The following is a 17,604-nucleotide window of genomic DNA, read 5'->3' as shown; positions in this document are numbered from 1 at the left end:
CCTCTACTCTCCTGTCCCCACCTGTATCGCTGCCTCCTCTACTCTCCTGTCCCCACCTGTATCGCTGCCTCCTCTACTCTCCTGTCCCCACCTGTATCGCTGCCTCCTCTACTCTCCTGTCCCCACCTGTATCGCTGCCTCCTCTACTCTCCTGTCCCCACCTGTATCGCTGCCTCCTCTACTCTCCTGTCCCCACCTGTATCGCTGCCTCCTCTACTCTCCTGTCCCCACCTGTATCGCTGCCTCCTCTACTCTCCTGTCCCCACCTGTATCGCTGCCTCCTCTACTCTCCTGTCCCCACCTGTATCGCTGCCTCCTCTACTCTCCTGTCCCCACCTGTATCGCTGCCTCCTCTACTCTCCTGTCCCCACCTGTATCGCTGCCTCCTCTACTCTCCTGTCCCCACCTGTATCGCTGCCTCCTCTACTCTCCTGTCCCCACCTGTATCGCTGCCTCCTCTACTCTCCTGTCCCCACCTGTATCGCTGCCTCCTCTACTCTCCTGTCCCCACCTGTATCGCTGCCTCCTCTACTCTCCTGTCCCCACCTGTATCGCTGCCTCCTCTACTCTCCTGTCCCCACCTGTATCGCTGCCTCCTCTACTCTCCTGTCCCCACCTGTATCGCTGCCTCCTCTACTCTCCTGTCCCCACCTGTATCGCTGCCTCCTCTACTCTCCTGTCCCCACCTGTATCGCTGCCTCCTCTACTCTCCTGTCCCCACCTGTATCGCTGGCCCCTCTACTCTCCTGTCCCCACCTGTATCGCTGGCCCTTCTGTTCTGTCCCAGTCTGTATCGCTTCCCTCCCTTGGTCACCTGTTTATATTGTTCACCTGCCCCCCCCAGTCCTCTCCATTAATGTTTCTCTCTATTAGTTGTGAATATGGTCCTGGAGTAAGATGTTGAGGTCTGTGGCACAGGTTTCTCCTGTTCTTCCTGTTTTCTCTGACACCTGGTGCTCACTGCGCTTGCTGGTCGTACTCACCTCCTGGGAGGAAGCCGTGACTCAGGGATGCTCCTGCTAAAATCTCTGTGAGCAATCACTTCATGTTTCTACATGTCAAACATCTGCCGAGAGGCTACACTTACCTGAAGAGGAAGAAGGAGTAGGCTGCCGGCTGTGTGCCGCTGAACTATGCCAGCTGTAATCCCTAAAGTGCTGTGTCCTTAGTTATAGACCACTCCTCATATGAAATGTCTTATGTAGTGACCCTTAACTCTGAGAGCCCCCCTTAGTGCAATATCCGTAGTTATAGACTATTTCTCATATAACTTGTGTCTGCTGTAGGGAGACACAAGTTATATGTAGCCCCCTCCTCAGTGCTGTATCCATAGTTAGAGACCATTCCTCATATAACATATCTTCTGTAGTGACAGTACATTACACCCCCTCCCCCACTGCTGTACCCACTGTCTCCTCTCTCGGACTCGGGACATCTGGCTTTATTTGGGATTCTTCATATTTTTATACTTACATCCTGTTTGTCACATTCTGCTTTCCCAGGCCCTGTCATGTCACATACAACGTGCTGATATCTCACAGGACGGGTGCTCCCACGAGGGGGCTGTCCTTCAGTATGATTATCTCACGCTCCCTGTGCTCACAGATGAGTGTAAATTGAGGTCTGCGCTTGTCGAGTTGTGATTTTTCTTCCTTATTTTCTTAAAGTAACCCTACAGAAAAATTTAATGCGCTGTGATAATCTTGGTGCAGAGCCTGAAGAGGACATGACGTGAGTTTAGTTTTTGAGTCTCTTTGTCATGCCCCACCCACCCAGGCATTGCACTAAGCAGAACTCATGCATTAGTGCTAGTGCATCCCCTTTTCCTGTAGTTTGCCTTTAAATAGTTTGCCTCTTTGCTGATCCAAAATTCCATCCTCTACTCTCACCCCGTGTATAGAGAACCTGAGGCACCTCTGACTGACTTGAACATGATCAGAATTGGTCATTTTTAATCCCATAGACAAGGATAACCATAGAGAATTATTTGGACTGCTTAGATCAGGGGTGCACAACCTGCGGCCCGGGGGCCACATGCGGCCCTTAAAACCATTCTGTGCGGCCCCCCAACCATCTGGTAACAGACATGAATGCCTATGTCTTGTGGCTGCTCACATGTATTTTTCATGTATTTCTCCCATTAGATGGGAGTCCTGGAAGTGTAACTCGATATTAATGGTATATAATGTGTGTCCAATATGCCATAAGTACAATATTTCAGTTGTTAATACACCTTTAAATTTTTATTTCGGCCCTCGTCATTGGTTCAGTCTGGCAATGTGGCCCCCAACCAGAAAACGTTGTGCACCCCTGGCTTAGATGCCTGTTCTTTGCCATAGATGAATACATGAAGCTTGTCCATTGTTGGGCTGGCAGATCCGGTGTCCGGGAACCTGCCTTGTCCTCATCCTCTATCGCTTCTTCTCCATGTCGTGGGCTTCATACATAGGAGGTTAAAATGGTGATAATGGCCTTCAGCATTAGTTACCTAAACCTTCATGTTTAAATATTGCAGAAACGAGCCTACGGTAATTTGTGGGTGTTAATGATGATATAGGAATTCTCTGGGGGGCGCTGTGTGTAGTCAGTATGGATAGCGTCTACGTCTGTGATGTCGGTGAGCCGTGTTAGGTGGGATCAGTATGGATTGGATCTGTGTCTGTGAGGTCACAGTGTACCACTAGGGGTGATTTGTATGGTCAGCATGGATGGAAGCTACATCTGATGCCACTGTGTGTGACCAGTATGGTCCAGGGTCTGGTGAGTTCTGGAGCAGGGGTAGTCACCATTTCTAGTACACATTACCTATACCTGGGTTTTCTAGTGTGGTCACCTGAATTGTAAGTCGCTGCTGATGGGTTCATGTGTAGTCACTGCTTGCCTATGAATTGTAACGGTGAGAGTTAGGCCGAATGCACACGGCCGTGAGCGGTCCGTGGAACCACAGCCTGGATTCCTGCTGAGAGCAGGAGCGCACAGCGTCATTGGTTGCTATGACGCGTGCGTTTCCTGTTGCCGCCACAATACAGTAGTATACTGGTATGATCTATACCAGTGTATTACTGTATTGCGGTGGCAGCAGGAAGCGCACGGCGTCATAGCAACCAATGACGCCGTGCGCTCCTGCTCTCAGCAGGAATCCAGGCTGTGGTTCCACGGACCGCTCTAGCCCGTGTGCATTCGGCCTAACTGTGAGAGGGGGGTAGTTGTGCTCCACTAGAACATCATGATTTTTTTAGGGGAGGTACATTTTTCTCCATGAATGATTTGATAGTATCATGAGCACCATTAGTCCATTACCAGATTGGATAATCAGTGTTTTATACAGCGTTGTTCTCATTCATGGCTCCCTGACACCTCCACCACCGTCTGCTTGTACAACGTAGCGTCTCCTGCTTCTGATCCGGTGCGGTGTTGTGAAGCTGCAGGAACTTGTCATCTCCTGATGTGGACATCTGCCGTGACTGCCTAATGGTTTATGAGCCCCCTGTCAGTGACATGTGGGCACCATACGATCCATTTTAGTTTTTTATAATCCTACAAAGATTTCTATAGGATAGACTGGAGAACGCTTGTATTCACATGTGTAGCACACAGCCAGGTGCCAGCAGAAGTGCTCCGGGCACTTTGGAGTCCAAGGGTATGTCTGGGGTCATATGGCGCAGTGTGCACACATTACAGCATTAGAAACCATCAATGATATAATGCTGCACAGGCCCTCATACACATTAGTGTATTGTTGGCAGGACCAGCCATATGTAATGTGTATATGAGCTTCAGACTTTCCCCGATACATGATGAGAGGAGGATCGGGTGAACTGGATTTTTTTTTTCTCCTGATCCTTTTGTGTCCTCGGGAGATAAGCTGACCACAGAGTTTTCTGGCTGTGGGTTTCCCCTCTCTCCCTACTGGTTGAACAGAGCACATATCTGTATGAGGAATGTTCTGCCAATATCTATTGAAGGTCTATTGGCACGATCAGTGTATAATGATAACCCACTGTGACGCCTTAAGGGATGCTCCACTGCAGGCAATATCTCTAAGCTTATCATGTGATATCACGTGCTCCGGATACTGGATTCTCTGGGGGACCAGTGGCGATTGCTGAATGTCCCAGCAGCGCCACCACATGGAAAATGAAGCATTGCACAATCCTCACAAAATCCATGGTGTATCTGTGTAATGATGATGGGTCCTCCAGAGACACTTAGCAACTGCTCTCTGCTTTGACTGATAGATGACCACCCTGGACCCTGACCGCTCCATGAATTCAGAGTAAGTGTGGATGTGTTATGGCCACTTACATGGAGCATTCCAAGTATGTGATGGACATGTCCTTCAGTGTAATCCTGCTATATACGTCACCATTTACTATTACAACTTTGATCGTAGTGACACTTGAAATGGTACTCGCTCCACATTTACATTTCTGAACACCGGGGAATGAAGATCAGTTTTGCTCAATGATTAATCTTGGATATGAAGATCTCTAAACGTAATGAATCGTAACGATGATTGTTGTCGTGTAGACCCACCATAAAGGGATGCCCTATGCTCAATATCAGATTGGTGGGGTTGCTGTAACTCTGACCCTGAAAGTAGGTGCCAGAATCGGACAGCTCAATCCATTGTGTAGAAGAAGGAGCGGTTTACTGCAGTGGTGCTCCCAGTGAAGTGGGAGCCGAACTTCAGTTATGGGCTCCATCCACTGCACAAAGTACAGAGTTATGTAGTTACAGTGCCTAAACTACTGCAAAACAGCTGATGGGTGGGAGTGCGGGGTGCCTTAGGATAGGCAACCCCTTTAAAGCCAATGTCCAACCTTGAACACCATTTTACTGCTGCTATCAGCCTCCACTAGAGGAAGCTCACTGCATAGGTTGGTATTATTGACTGCTACATATAAACAGTACGCAGTAAGGCCCCCCCCCAGTGGTAGTTGTGGGTATCAGGATTGCATTGTGTAACTGTCCATCTAGGGGATAAGGAGCTCTGTATCAAAAAAACATATTTGACCACTATAAGGATATATGAAAAGAACAGTAATCGGCATATGGTGCTGGACCTAAGAACGACTAGGTGATAAAAGGTGATCTGCTGTACTATTGGTGTCCTTGGCCTAGCTGGGGGCTGTGAAGGTTATTTTCAGGTGTCAGTTGCTCACGCTCCAAGCATTGATCGGCTAAATCCTGCCTCGTTTAGTGAAATAAGTTTTGTTAGTCGGTGGCGGCGTCCACAGCGCTCTCATCATATTAGTATTTGCTGTGCTGTAATGAGACTTAAAATGCATTCAGACTATTAATGTGCTGCAGGAGGACGATGAAGGACATCAGCTTCTCCAGGCTCCTTCCATCTTACTGCTGGGCTGACCTCTTTAGACTTTCCGAGACGGGTGGCTGGTACAGTATCGCCAAAAGCACTGTCCATAGGTTGCCGGCCAAAGGTTATCGACTTCAACAAACTTTGTTCACCATCTCCTGCAGAAGCCGTCGCACATGGACAGGAATCATCAGAAGTTTTCTCACCTTTCTTTTCATTTCACAATCCCCTGCTCTGCAGCCTGCATACATAGGGCCGTAGTGCTCTGTCCACCCAGATCCTTCTAGTTCATGAATAGAAGACCCGAACTGCAGTGAAGACCCATATCTAGCGGAAGATTAGTCTATATAACAGTGCATTAACAGCCTATAGAAAGCTGAGAAGAAGCTTGGGACACTGTATTAAAAGGTTCTGGGCCAGGAGCTGACCCACTATGCTGGACCTGGACTTTTATGGTCAGATGCAGTTTTGCTAGTGATGCCACTATGCAGACCAGTATAGCATTAATGATGGTAGTGGTGACAGTGTCATCGTGTGCCACACCCTGTAAACGAGCGTGAACGGATTAGGTCCAGATGCGTTGCGGATGCATTCAGTGAAAAATGCACGATTTCGCAAGCAAGTTCATTCAGTTTTGTCTGCGATCGCGTTCAGTTTTTATCAACCGGGTGCAATGTGTTTTGATGCGTTTTTTTTTGCTCGTGATAAAAAAACTGAAGGTTTACAAACAACATCTAGCAACCATCCGTGAAAAACGCATTGCATCCGCACTTGCTTGCAGATGCAATGCGATTTTCACGCAGCCCCATTCACTTCTATGGGGCCAGCGTGAAAAACACAGAATATAGAACATGCTGCGATTTTTGACGCAACGAACGCAGAACTGATGCGAGAAAACCAACGCTCATGTACACAGACCCATTGAATTGAATGGGTCCAGATTCAGTGCGGGCGCAATGCGCTTGCATCACGCATTGCGCCCGCGCGGAATACTCTCTTGTGTAAAAGGGGCCTTAGGTTGATTACTCAGTATTACTCCAGGTCACATCTTACTTTGTTGTCATTATTGGCAGAGTAGAAGGTTCTCCACATCTGGACTTCATCCAGAATAACCAGAAGTCCAGGCCTCACAGGACTTTAATAATGATGAAGAGGACCCCATTACACTTTGTTTTGTTGCGGGGTCCTGCGTTGCTCTCTTTGTTGAGTGAGGGTTTCGTTGCTCTCAGTTGTCATGAGTAGGGGTCCTTTTGCTCTCTGTTGTGATGGGTGGGATGTTTCATTGCTCTCTGCTGTGATGAGCTAGGCAGGGGGTACTCAAGTACTTTTTGTAAAGGTCCAGGTACCTGGGTCTGCAAAAAAATAGTAAGGAGGTAGACACCAGAGTTGTATAGCTTGCTGCAATCATTTTTTTTTTTCTCTACAATTAGGCTCCATTCACACGTCCGCAATTTTTCTTCCGCATCTGTTCCGCAATTTTACGGAACAGGTGCGGATCCATTCATTTCAATGGGGGAGTAATTGCTGTCCGCATCAGCACTTCCGTGATGCGGTTCCGCAAAAAAAATGAAGCATGTCCTACTTTTGGCCGCAAATTGCGGTCCGCGGCCCCATTGTACTCAATGGGTCCGCAAAAAAGCGGATGACATGCGGAAAGACACCAAATGTCATCCGCATTACCCTAGCAGCATGTATTCCTCCTTCCTTTTTTATTTCTGTGGAAACACGGAACGGATGTGGATGCACTTTTGTAAAAAAAAGGAAGGTTTTTACGGAAACACAGATCCGCAAAAAAAAAACGGACCGTAAGGAAAATTGTGGACGTGTGAATGGAGCCTAAACCATGCCTCTAATCCCACCCAATCACCTTTGTGCCTCCCACACCATAATGAAGCCATCTTAGTGCCCCAATGTATTAAGAATGTCTCCTTAGTGATGCTTTACAATAATAATTGTGCCCCCAGAGTATGTTGCCTGCTTAATGCCCCCACAAAGAATATGGCCCCCTTAACTGCCTCCACACAATGTGATGGCCCCTTAAGTGCCCCCTCACCGAGTGAGGCCCCTTTATGCAACCTCCATATAGTGATCCCCTAAGTGCCCTGCTCACAGTGATGCCTCCTTAAGCGGCTCCCAACAAACCTTGGCAAACCTGTGAAGGGAAGCTTATTTACCTGCTTCCTGATGCGGGCTCCCGGCTCCTGCTCTACCCGCCCTCTGCTGCTCCACTCAGGTCCCTGGATGTAAACTTCTGGTTTAATGCCGCTGCAGCCAGTCACTGACCGCAGCAGTGACCTGCTCTTTTGCGTCCTATCTTATGGTTACAATGATGCAAGTGATGCCCACTTAAGTGCCATCCACGGAGTGATGCCACCCACACAGTAATGGTGCTCCACTCTGTGCTCTGCTGTCATAGTGTTGTACCTGCTCGTGTTGCCAAAGGCAGGGGAATGGTAACGTAGGGAGCTGGCGGTCCCATGTGGGGGGGTTTAGACAACTGGCAAGCACTGCCAGTTCAGTACCCCTTTAGTCAGTGTGTTACTGATTCTGTTGTGGTGAATGTGGGGAGTCTTTGCTCTCTTGTGATTGTTGGACGTCTCGTTGCTCTGTGTTGGGGTGGGATGTTGTTGCTCTCTTTTGTCTTGTGCTGCATTGCTCTGTTGTGTCTGGGAGGGGGGCATCTTCTTTCTAAAGGGGGAATGGTGTCTGCTTGCTCCCGACCTCCGGCATTTCTGCAGAGCAGTGGAGAGGAGGTGGTGTGTGCACTGATGGAGGGTGGCTACTCTCTACTGACACTGCAGCCTTATTTAGCATTGACTGGAGCAGACTGATCATGTGTTATGGTGATATTGGGGGGTGTAGTTAAAGACGACTGACGTCGGTCTGGTCTATCCGCTCCTTCCAGTGTGGCCCAGGCAGGGAGATCCTTATGTAATAGATGTCTTGCTGATGCCCCATCACTGTAGACCTGGAGATGGGAAAGCAGGGTGGCAGTCCCAGGGAGAGCAGCCTCGGTGGCCATATTGCTTGGTACCCAGCTTTCCCAGGAAGGGATGTTGCTAAGAACCTGCAGGACAGAATATAACCTCGGGAGCTGATGTGGGAGACATCATGCTTACACCTCCACACTGCGTTCTTTGCTGTCGCGGTGTGAGCGCCCAACACTTGTTATATTTATCTAGAGCTGTATTCTCACCTTGTATGACTTTCTGTTTGCTGTCTTCTTTCTGGATCAGCCTCTCCTTCTTGGCCCAAGCTCAGTTACAGCAGCCATCTTGCAGTGTCGGAGCATGTAGTCACTGAAGTCCAGGCAGAGGCTTTTATGGCAGCCTGTTCACATGTTGACTCTTGGGGAGCTCTGTTCCCCTCTAGTTGTGACGACGGTGGTGGGGTTCTGCCTGCACAGAGTTAAGGCCGATTATCGGGAACGAACGCTCATTCCCATTAGTTGTAAAGGTGCGGCAGAACTGCCCCTTTCTGATACTTGCCTGCTTAGTCAGCGTGTGTAAATTGCGTGATTTTCAGGCCAGTTATCAGGAGCGAGTGCTCAGCGTACCGTTCATGGCTATCTTATATCAGGATGAAAGAAGCCCAATTATCGGCAGCACATTCCTGTGTAATCAGAGATGTGATGCTGAACTGAACACGGGAGGCAGGACTGCGGCAGCAGTATTTCTGTGATGGCTAGCCTCCGGCACTACAGCGGTGGTGAAACTACGACTCCCAGCATTCTCCATTCATTTCTATGGCGTTCTGAGAACAGCCAAGCGAGTGTACATCTTGGGAGTTGTAGTTTTAGCCATCACAGCAATATTTCCTCCCACATTCAGTTTGCATCAGGCAGGTGCCAACAAGTGGCAGTGGATGTGCGCTCGCATTGCCTGAATATTGGGCAGTGTAATCCAGCCCTTATTGCTGGTAACTGTTGGAGAGTCGTCATAGGGAGTGCGTGCACTTGCAGGTGTAATGCGTCATTGTGTTTGGAGGTTAGCTGGCGTCGCATGATCATGGGTGCAGCCGTTGTTCCTCTCAGGATGTCCATAGCATCAGGTGGAGGCTCCAAGTAGAGGCAGTTCTAGAGATGTTCCAGTGGTGGGCCGACCGTGACCTATCATCTGATCACTTGTGAGGTTTGTGCAATGGAGGAGGCAGTTTGGAGGGATAAGCGGATGCCCCTACTGATGCAGCTGCTGCTCCTCTCCATCACCCAAGGAAGGGTCGCCATTTGTGTTTTACTGGGGGCGCACAGACATCTTTGTATTCTAGATTTTGGGGCTCCCGTAGATTGAGGACTCCCTGGTCTACAGATCCTGTATAGTCTGAAGTCATGTCACATATTACAGCAGGTGACACTTGAGGCCTCTATATATTCACAATTTTTCCCTGTAACGCCTGTACCCCAACCCCTCGCTGCTGCATAAGGGCCCCCATATATATCGTGCTGCAGACACAGCCTTGTAACTGGTCGTGTTCTCATTTTCTGTCATAGTCATTCTCTTGTGTCCCCCACTCTGCTGCACTCTATGGGACCTACAGTTTGGTTCATCCTGAGCCTCCTGCTTCCTGGATAGAATGCTAGAACTGCAGTTGGTGGAAGTACAGAAGAAATGTAACCCTTCATGGCAGTGTGGGTCTCTATGCCATGTATGGTTTGTGGAAAGCTGGTTGACTCCTAATGTGAACAGTGTAATGGGGGCCTCTAGTGGTTGTCACCCACCGACTGTGACAGAAGGTTAAAATAAAACCGCACACAAGATGCTCTCTGGGCTTGTCAGCTCTCAGGGTGACCTGTAATCGGTGGTTTGTGGTGTGAGGATCCTTTACAGTGTGTGAACGTCTGCAGCACGTTCTGTACAACCGGTTGGATGAGTTTTCAGCCTGAGCTTTCCTTCTCTTTGTTCCCGGGATCAAGTCAGTAATTAAAGGGGAAGTGATCTGCAAATATTGGATGTAGACGATGGGAGGGTGGTGCAGGGGCAGCAGGCTGGGAAGGCGGCAGAGAGAGAAGGGGCAGGAGGCCTGAGAGCATTGGAGACACAGAAGAGGAGTTTGGCCTGGAGTGAAGCTGTCCCCTCTCTGTCCGATGGTGACTGTCTGTGTTGTGGTCACTGCGCCTCCCTCTTAAAGGGAGTCTGTCACCACATTTGAGCATATTAGACTGATCAAATAGCGTTATATGTGCCACCGAGAACTTAAAAACGGTACCTTTGTTGGACCTAATGGAGTTTTCTTTCAGCCAAAAATGAACTTTTAAGATTCTGTAAATGCGCCCTCTAAGTGCCCAGGGCGTCGTCTCAATCATCCGAGCCCCAGGCAGCACCTCCTCAACGGCTCATAACCCTGCCCTCCGTGTGCCTCTGCCCGCCCGTTTACTCTCCTCCTCTCTCCTTTTCCACTGCGCCCGCTACGAATTTGACCGTGCAGCCGCAGTGGAAAAGGAGAGTAAACGGGCGGGCAGAGGCACACGGAGGGAGGGGTTATGAGCCGTTGAGGAGGTGCTGCCTGGGGCTCGGACGATTGAGACACCGCCCTGGGCACTTGAGAGGGCGCATTTACAGAATCTTAAAAGTTCATTTTTGGCTGAAAGACAACTCCATTAGGTCCAACAAAGATACAGTTTTTAAGTTCTCGGTGGCACATATAACGCTATTTGATCAGTCTAATATGCTCAAATGTGGTGACAGACTCCCTTTAACAGGGTGTATCTTCCAGCAGAATAAAGCTTCTTCTTTCTCCACTGATCAGACACTTCTACATTTCCCCCTGCTTTACTAAGGCTACTTTCACACTAGCGGTTTTTTGCGGATCCGTCGTGGATCTGCAAAAACGCTTCTGTTACAATAATACAACCGCATGCATCAGTCATGAACGTATCTGGTTGTATTATGTCTTCTATAGCCATGACTGATCCGTCTTGAACACCATTGAAAGCCAATGGGGGACGGATCCGTTTTCTATTGTGCCAGATTGTGTCAGAGAAAACGGATCCGTCCCCATTGACTTACATTGTGTGCCAGGACGGATCCGTTTGGCTCAGTTTCGTCAGACGGACACCAAAACGCTGCAAGCAGCCTCCAGAGCGGAATGGTAACTGATCAGAGGCAAACTGGTGCTTTCTGGGCGGATCCAGGGGCGTAGCTATAGGGGGTGCAGAGGTAGCAGTCGCCCAAAGACCCTTGTGCCATATAAGAAGACACTGGTATTATAGAAAGTACATGCTGGTCAAGTTACACCTCTGGCTGAAGGGAAGGGGTTAGGTCAAGAATTTGGATTGAGGGGGGAAGCTATTTCAATTTTTGCCTCAGGTGGCACGAAGGCGATGTGTTTCCGCGTCCCTTGCCACAAAGTAGGAGGCCCAAGCTGAACTCTTGCACCAGGGCCCATGGGCCTTTAGCTACGCCCCTGAGTGGATCCTTTTCCATTCAGAATGCATTAGGGCAAAACTGATCCATTTTGGACCGCTTGTGAGAGCCCTAAACAGATCTCGGAAGCGGAGAGCCAAAACGCCAGTGTGAAAGTAGTAGCCTTACTTAGTGTGCAAGTCCATCAAGTTAGCACCTCACTGAGGGATCAGATTACATCTGCAGCCCATAGAAATCTATGGAGAAGGGGTGAGGGAGGAGATACTGGAGAGACAGAAGCAGAAAGATACCCAGACATGGTGCTGATTGATAGTAACTTAGTATGGCCTGATTTCCGTCCCTAAAACATGGACTTACCTGGACGTCTGTATGGTATTCCATTTTTTTTTTTTATTATGTGAATATTGAATGGAAAACGGAAAACGCGTGGTGCATGCTATGCCAATAAAGAGAAGTGTGAATTATACCATTTACTTTATTAGGGCTGTGTGGATGTCACAGCTACACAGTTGCAAGAAAACGTAAGTGAACCCTTTGTAATTTCCTGGATTTGTGCGTTGATTCTTAATATATTGTGGTCACTATTATTGACTAACACAATTTACGCGCAGTTGTACCGTTCATGTATTTTATTGATCCCACTGAGAAACATCCACAGTGCAGGGAGAAAAAGTAAGTGAACCTATGACGTCTCCATGAGCTACATGTCTAAAGGGGTTTGAATTAGGAACGATATGGATTAGGTCCGGATGCGTTCAGTGAAACTCGCACAATTATGCAAGCAAGTTCATTCAGTTTTGTCTGCGATTGCGGTAGTTGTTCAGTTTTCTCAGCGCCAGTGCAAAGCGTTTTGATGCGCTTTTCACGCTCGTGATAAAAAAAATGAAGGTTTACAAATAAGTCTCCTAGCAACCTGCCCCCAGACTGCGTCCTTATTACAATGCGTTTTTCACTGAAGCCCCTTTTTTTCTATGGGGCCAGGGCAACGTGAAAAATGCAGAATATAAAATATGCTGCGATTTTCATGCAACGCAGAACTGATGCGTGAAAAAAAAAAAACGCTAATGTACACAGACCCATTGAAATGAATGGGTCAGGATTCAGTGCGGGTGTTATGCGTTCACGTCATGTATCGCACTCACGTGGAAAACTCGCTTGTAGGAAAGGTGCCTTAAGGAGATAACATTGGAAGTGTGAGCTTTATACGTTATTTGCCCATGAAATAAAGACACACAGGTTGCCCATGGCTGCCGCTGGTCCGGCTGTGGGATCTGTGTGCCGCTTACTGCTGGTTGCTGGGCGAGGCCTGTACCAGGTATTGGAAACAATCCGCATGTGGATCCCACTTTTAAAAGACCTCACAGGATACCTTGTAGAATGACATGAAGCCCAAAAAGGCTGCTGTAGCATTGCCAAGGCTGTGTTTACCAGCTGTGCTTTGACATAAGACCTTTGGAACAACCATAGCAAGAACGGCACCCTGTGCTATGCACCTGCAATGTCTGAACACATTCCAAAAGACCTGGATGTACATCAGTCTAGGGGTTGGCGATTTACGATATTCCGGCCACAATATAGATTTTAGTTAGTTTGACCACAAAGCGGTAGTGAATTGAAGAAGCTTCTCACTCGCCGCTCTGTGGCCTCCCGACTCTTTGCGCACTGACTGGCGCTGTATGTGACGTCAGGTCCCTCCCAGTGCATGCTGGGTGTGGGGCATGATGATGGTGGTAATGGCATGGGGCTGATGGCGCTGGCTGGGGGACATGATGATGGTGGCAATGGCATGGGGTTGTTGGCACTGGCTGGGGGACATGGATGATGATGGCCATGTCATTTGTATACATACAGAAGAAAATATATCACGATATCGTTATATTGCACATGGTTCAAATTATATTGTGATATAGATTTTAGGCCATATCGCCCAGCCCTACATCAGTCCATGGTTAGACAAATTACCTCCAAATGGAGAAGATTTGGGACAGTTGCTACTCTCCCTAGACCTGGAGATGCTGTTAAAATCACTCCAAGAGCACAATGAACAAACATTGAAAAAAGGTGTGAGGAAACCTAAAGATCACACCTCCCAAGTTTTTGGACAGTCAAAGAAAGACACTTATGGTTCACTGTAGGGGTGGGCGATATATGCGATATGCACGATATGAATCTGTGCAACGATACAGATTTTGTCCATATCGCCGTACCGCGATATGACCACGGAGCGGTAGTAAATTGAAGAAGCTTCTCACCGCTCCGTGGCTCCGGCTCCTGACTCGGCAGTCCGCACCGCGCTGTGCTGGATTGGCCAGCTGGCTGACGCCGTGTGTGATGTCAGGTCCCGCCCACAATGCATGCTGGGAGGAAGACGCAATACCTGCGGACTGCCGAGCGCCCTGCAGGAAAGTTAAGTATGGAGATTATTCTGGGGGGAAGGCTGGCGGATCGGGGGGGGGGGGGGGGGGTTCTATTTGCAAAGGATGGACTTGGGGCTGATGGCACTGGCTCTGGGGGACAAGGACATGTCTGATGGCACTGGCTCTTAGGGACATGTCTGATGGCAGTTTTGTAATTTGTATTTTTTGTATACATACAGAAGAATATAATATATTGCGATATATATCGTATATGCTTCAAATTATATCGCAATATAAATTGTAGGCCATTTCGCCCACCCCTCGTTCACTGTATGAAAGATCAATTTTCCCTGTGTATTCATGCACCTCAATGGTTTTCCTTTTACACTAGTGCATCAAATAATGAAATATTATACAAGACTCTAATATACAGAGCTGAACTAAACACTTTCTGGATCAATATTTTAGATGTATTAATGCAAATCTATACATCAGATCAAAAAGGGAGATATTTAAGGAGTAAAGAGGGACACTTGGGAGGTATGCAAAGATGACCCCAAAAGAGCTACTCAAGACTCTACAAACTGCAAAAACCTGCATTGACGTGTCCACTAATAGAAAACTACTGGACAAGAATCGTGCCATCCTCCCATGAGCACCAAAGAGTCTGTCCAAAAAAATGCACTGCTGCCCATCTGAAGATTGCTCGAGACCTCGCGGATGTTTTACATCTTCACCGCCCCTATTCACTTCAATTTGACGCTCCTTCCTAGTCACTTTAATAGTCCCATTGAAGTGAATAGGGGCGGTGGAGATGTAATTGCAATGCCGACATTGGGCAGGTAAATGGAGAAGAGAACACATCGCTTGTACGAGTGCTGGCAGTCGGGCCCCTGCCGATCTGCTAGTGATGACCTATTCTGACTAGATAATCACTTTAATATATATATATATATATATATATATATATATATATATTAAATATATATAATCGAGAAGTGATTTGTTATGTATTAGTGTAAAAGCGTTGATCGATTGAATGACAAACAACAATTGTTTAGTTTGTCGTTCTTGCAATCGCTGATGTAGACCCCAAATCATTGCTCGTCGTCCAGAATTCCACAAGTGGAAACCAGTATCATTTACAGCACAGGCGATCCCACAGTGGAATCATTAGCCTGCTCCTGTCACATTAAAGGGGTTATCCAACCCCTTTAATGATTTGGCTAAGGGTCCAGTCACACATCTGCAACGTGTTTTGCGAAGCCGCAAAACACGGACAGCGGCAATGTGCGTTCCGCATTTTGCAGACCGCACATTGCCGGCACTATAGAATATGCCTATTCTTGTCCGCAATTGCGGACAAGAATAGGACATGTTCTATTTTTTTCGGGAATGGAATTGCGGACCATAGGAATGAATGGGTCAGCAATTCCTTGCGGAACGAAATTGCGGACGTGTGAATGGACCCTTACAGTCAGACCCCACACTATTAGCAATCGATGCACAAATCCAGGGAGTTCCAAAGGATTCTCTTTCTTTTTTGCGGCAGTTCTGCTAATGTTTCTCATTGCTGCAGTTACTCCTGTGGGTGTGCAGTAGATAAACAGGAGCAGGATACCTGTGTGCTCTGCAGTGGGAAAAGTAGCTAACTGGAAGGGGGAGGGCTGTTTTATATGCCAGGCACCTTTATCATAAGTTGGCGTAGATTTCAGTTCAGTCACACAGACTGCTGGATGTTGCGCCTCGTCATAAATCAGGAGCAGCATCCAGCAGCGTGCCCGGTTATCGTAGCCCAGCGTACACCACCGGGCTTTGATAGATCTGCCCCACAGTCTCCATCCTGTATCTCCAGTAAAACGGACAGGCCTCACCTAGGGCTGTATCTGTATTTTATTCTGCAAATAAAAAATCCACAAAATATGGACACATTCAGTGTGTATTCTGTGTGTGGCCATTAGAAATGAATGGGCCAGTGTCCTATCCTTAAAAAATGCGGCTAGCACACGTATGAAAAAGATGGCAGAGTACATGAAGCCTTACAGATGGAGCCTGTTCTGATAAATGCAGGGTACAAGTTCTATAACGGTCAGATGTAGGGTTGGTCCTTGTGTACATACCTTGCTTGACAGCTTATTCTAAAAAGAAAAATCACTTGAAAGGTCACTGCTCCACCTACAGATTCTCAGTGGTGCTGCAACTGCAGGTGTCACTGCTCCACCTACAGGTTTCTTGTGGTACTGCGGCTGTAGATGTCACTGTTCCACCTGCAGGCAGTAGTGTAGTCCATGAGCTTTGTGCTCATATCTGGATATTACAATCTCTCATTCTAGCTTCATTTACCATAAGGGGATATTGTGATGTGACTGCTGGGATTTGTGGTACCACTTCTTGTATATTGGTATGTGATACATGGTGTGACTGCTGCATGTTGATAAATATAAAGTGAGTGAAACTCGGCAATTGTCTGGCACTGGTCAGAACCTGGGCTGTATTTCTTTGTCTGCCTCTGACAATGAGACCAGGCCTCCGATCATCCTCAGGATGAGGTCTCTTCTGCGGTGAAGTCTTACATCTAGGATATGATTAGCAATAGCTCCATCTACAGGAGGCTGAGCAGTATTGCAACAGTCAAGTGCACTTCTGATTGATGTAGTAATATTACCCAACCTGTAGCTCCAACTACAACTTCCCACATGTCTTGAGGGGGGGCAGTAGACTTATGCTGTTTGTTAATGAAGGTGCAGCAGTCAATAATGACCTTTACATGAATTGAGGCCTTCAATCCAGAGTTAGGGCTCATGCACACTGCCGTTGTCCAGCCCACATACAGCGTGTCCACAATATACGGGCACCCATTCAGTTGAATGGGTCTCGATCCGTCCTGGCCGCCGCACGGATGTTACCCGTGCATTGGGGACCGCAAATTGCAGTCACCAATGCACGGAACGGCCGCACAACGGCTGTGTGCATGACCCCCTTAGGGCCAGTTCACACCGGGTTTTTTTACGCTGATTTTGGAGCATTTCTGCCTATAAATCAACTCCCCAAAAAAATTAATTCCTCATTCATTTCAATGGGAAACAACACTTTTTTACATTTTTTATTTGTATTTTCATTTTCTTTACACGTGTAAAAAAAAAAAAAAAAAAAAAAAAACAAAACATAATCTGTCTTGAGGCAGAATCCATGCTGAATCTCCCATTAAAGTTACATCCTGTATTACACTCCAGACCTGCGCTCACTATTCTGCTGGCAAGGTCACTGTGCACATACATCACTTATCCTGTAATGATCCTGAGTTACATCTTGTATTACACTCCAGAGCTGCCCTCACTATTCTGCTGGTGGAGTCACTGTGTACATACATTACTTATCCTGTAATGATCCTGAGTTACATCCTGTATTACACTCCAGAGCTGCCTGCACTATTCTGCTGGTGGAGTCACTGTGTACATACATTACTTATCCTGTAATGATCCTGAGTTACATCCTGTATTACACTCCAGAGCTGCCTGCACTATTCTGCTGGTGGAGTCACTGTGTACATACATTACTTATCCTG

General features: G+C 47.6%; 1 protein-coding gene across 8 annotated transcripts in view; it reads left to right on the top strand.

Annotated features, from left to right (window-relative positions):
• The window catches only part of PLEKHA5 (pleckstrin homology domain containing A5), a 90,636-nt gene that overhangs the window by 11,877 nt on the left and 61,155 nt on the right, over window positions 1-17,604 (top strand). The gene's annotated exons all lie outside the window — the stretch shown is intronic.

This window comes from Bufo gargarizans, chromosome 2 (genome assembly GCF_014858855.1).
Source record: "Bufo gargarizans isolate SCDJY-AF-19 chromosome 2, ASM1485885v1, whole genome shotgun sequence".
In the NCBI taxonomy this organism is placed as follows: domain Eukaryota; kingdom Metazoa; phylum Chordata; class Amphibia; order Anura; family Bufonidae; genus Bufo; species Bufo gargarizans.
The sequence above is the reverse complement of the archived record's forward strand: the minus strand, read 5'-3'. Positions and strand labels throughout refer to the sequence as shown.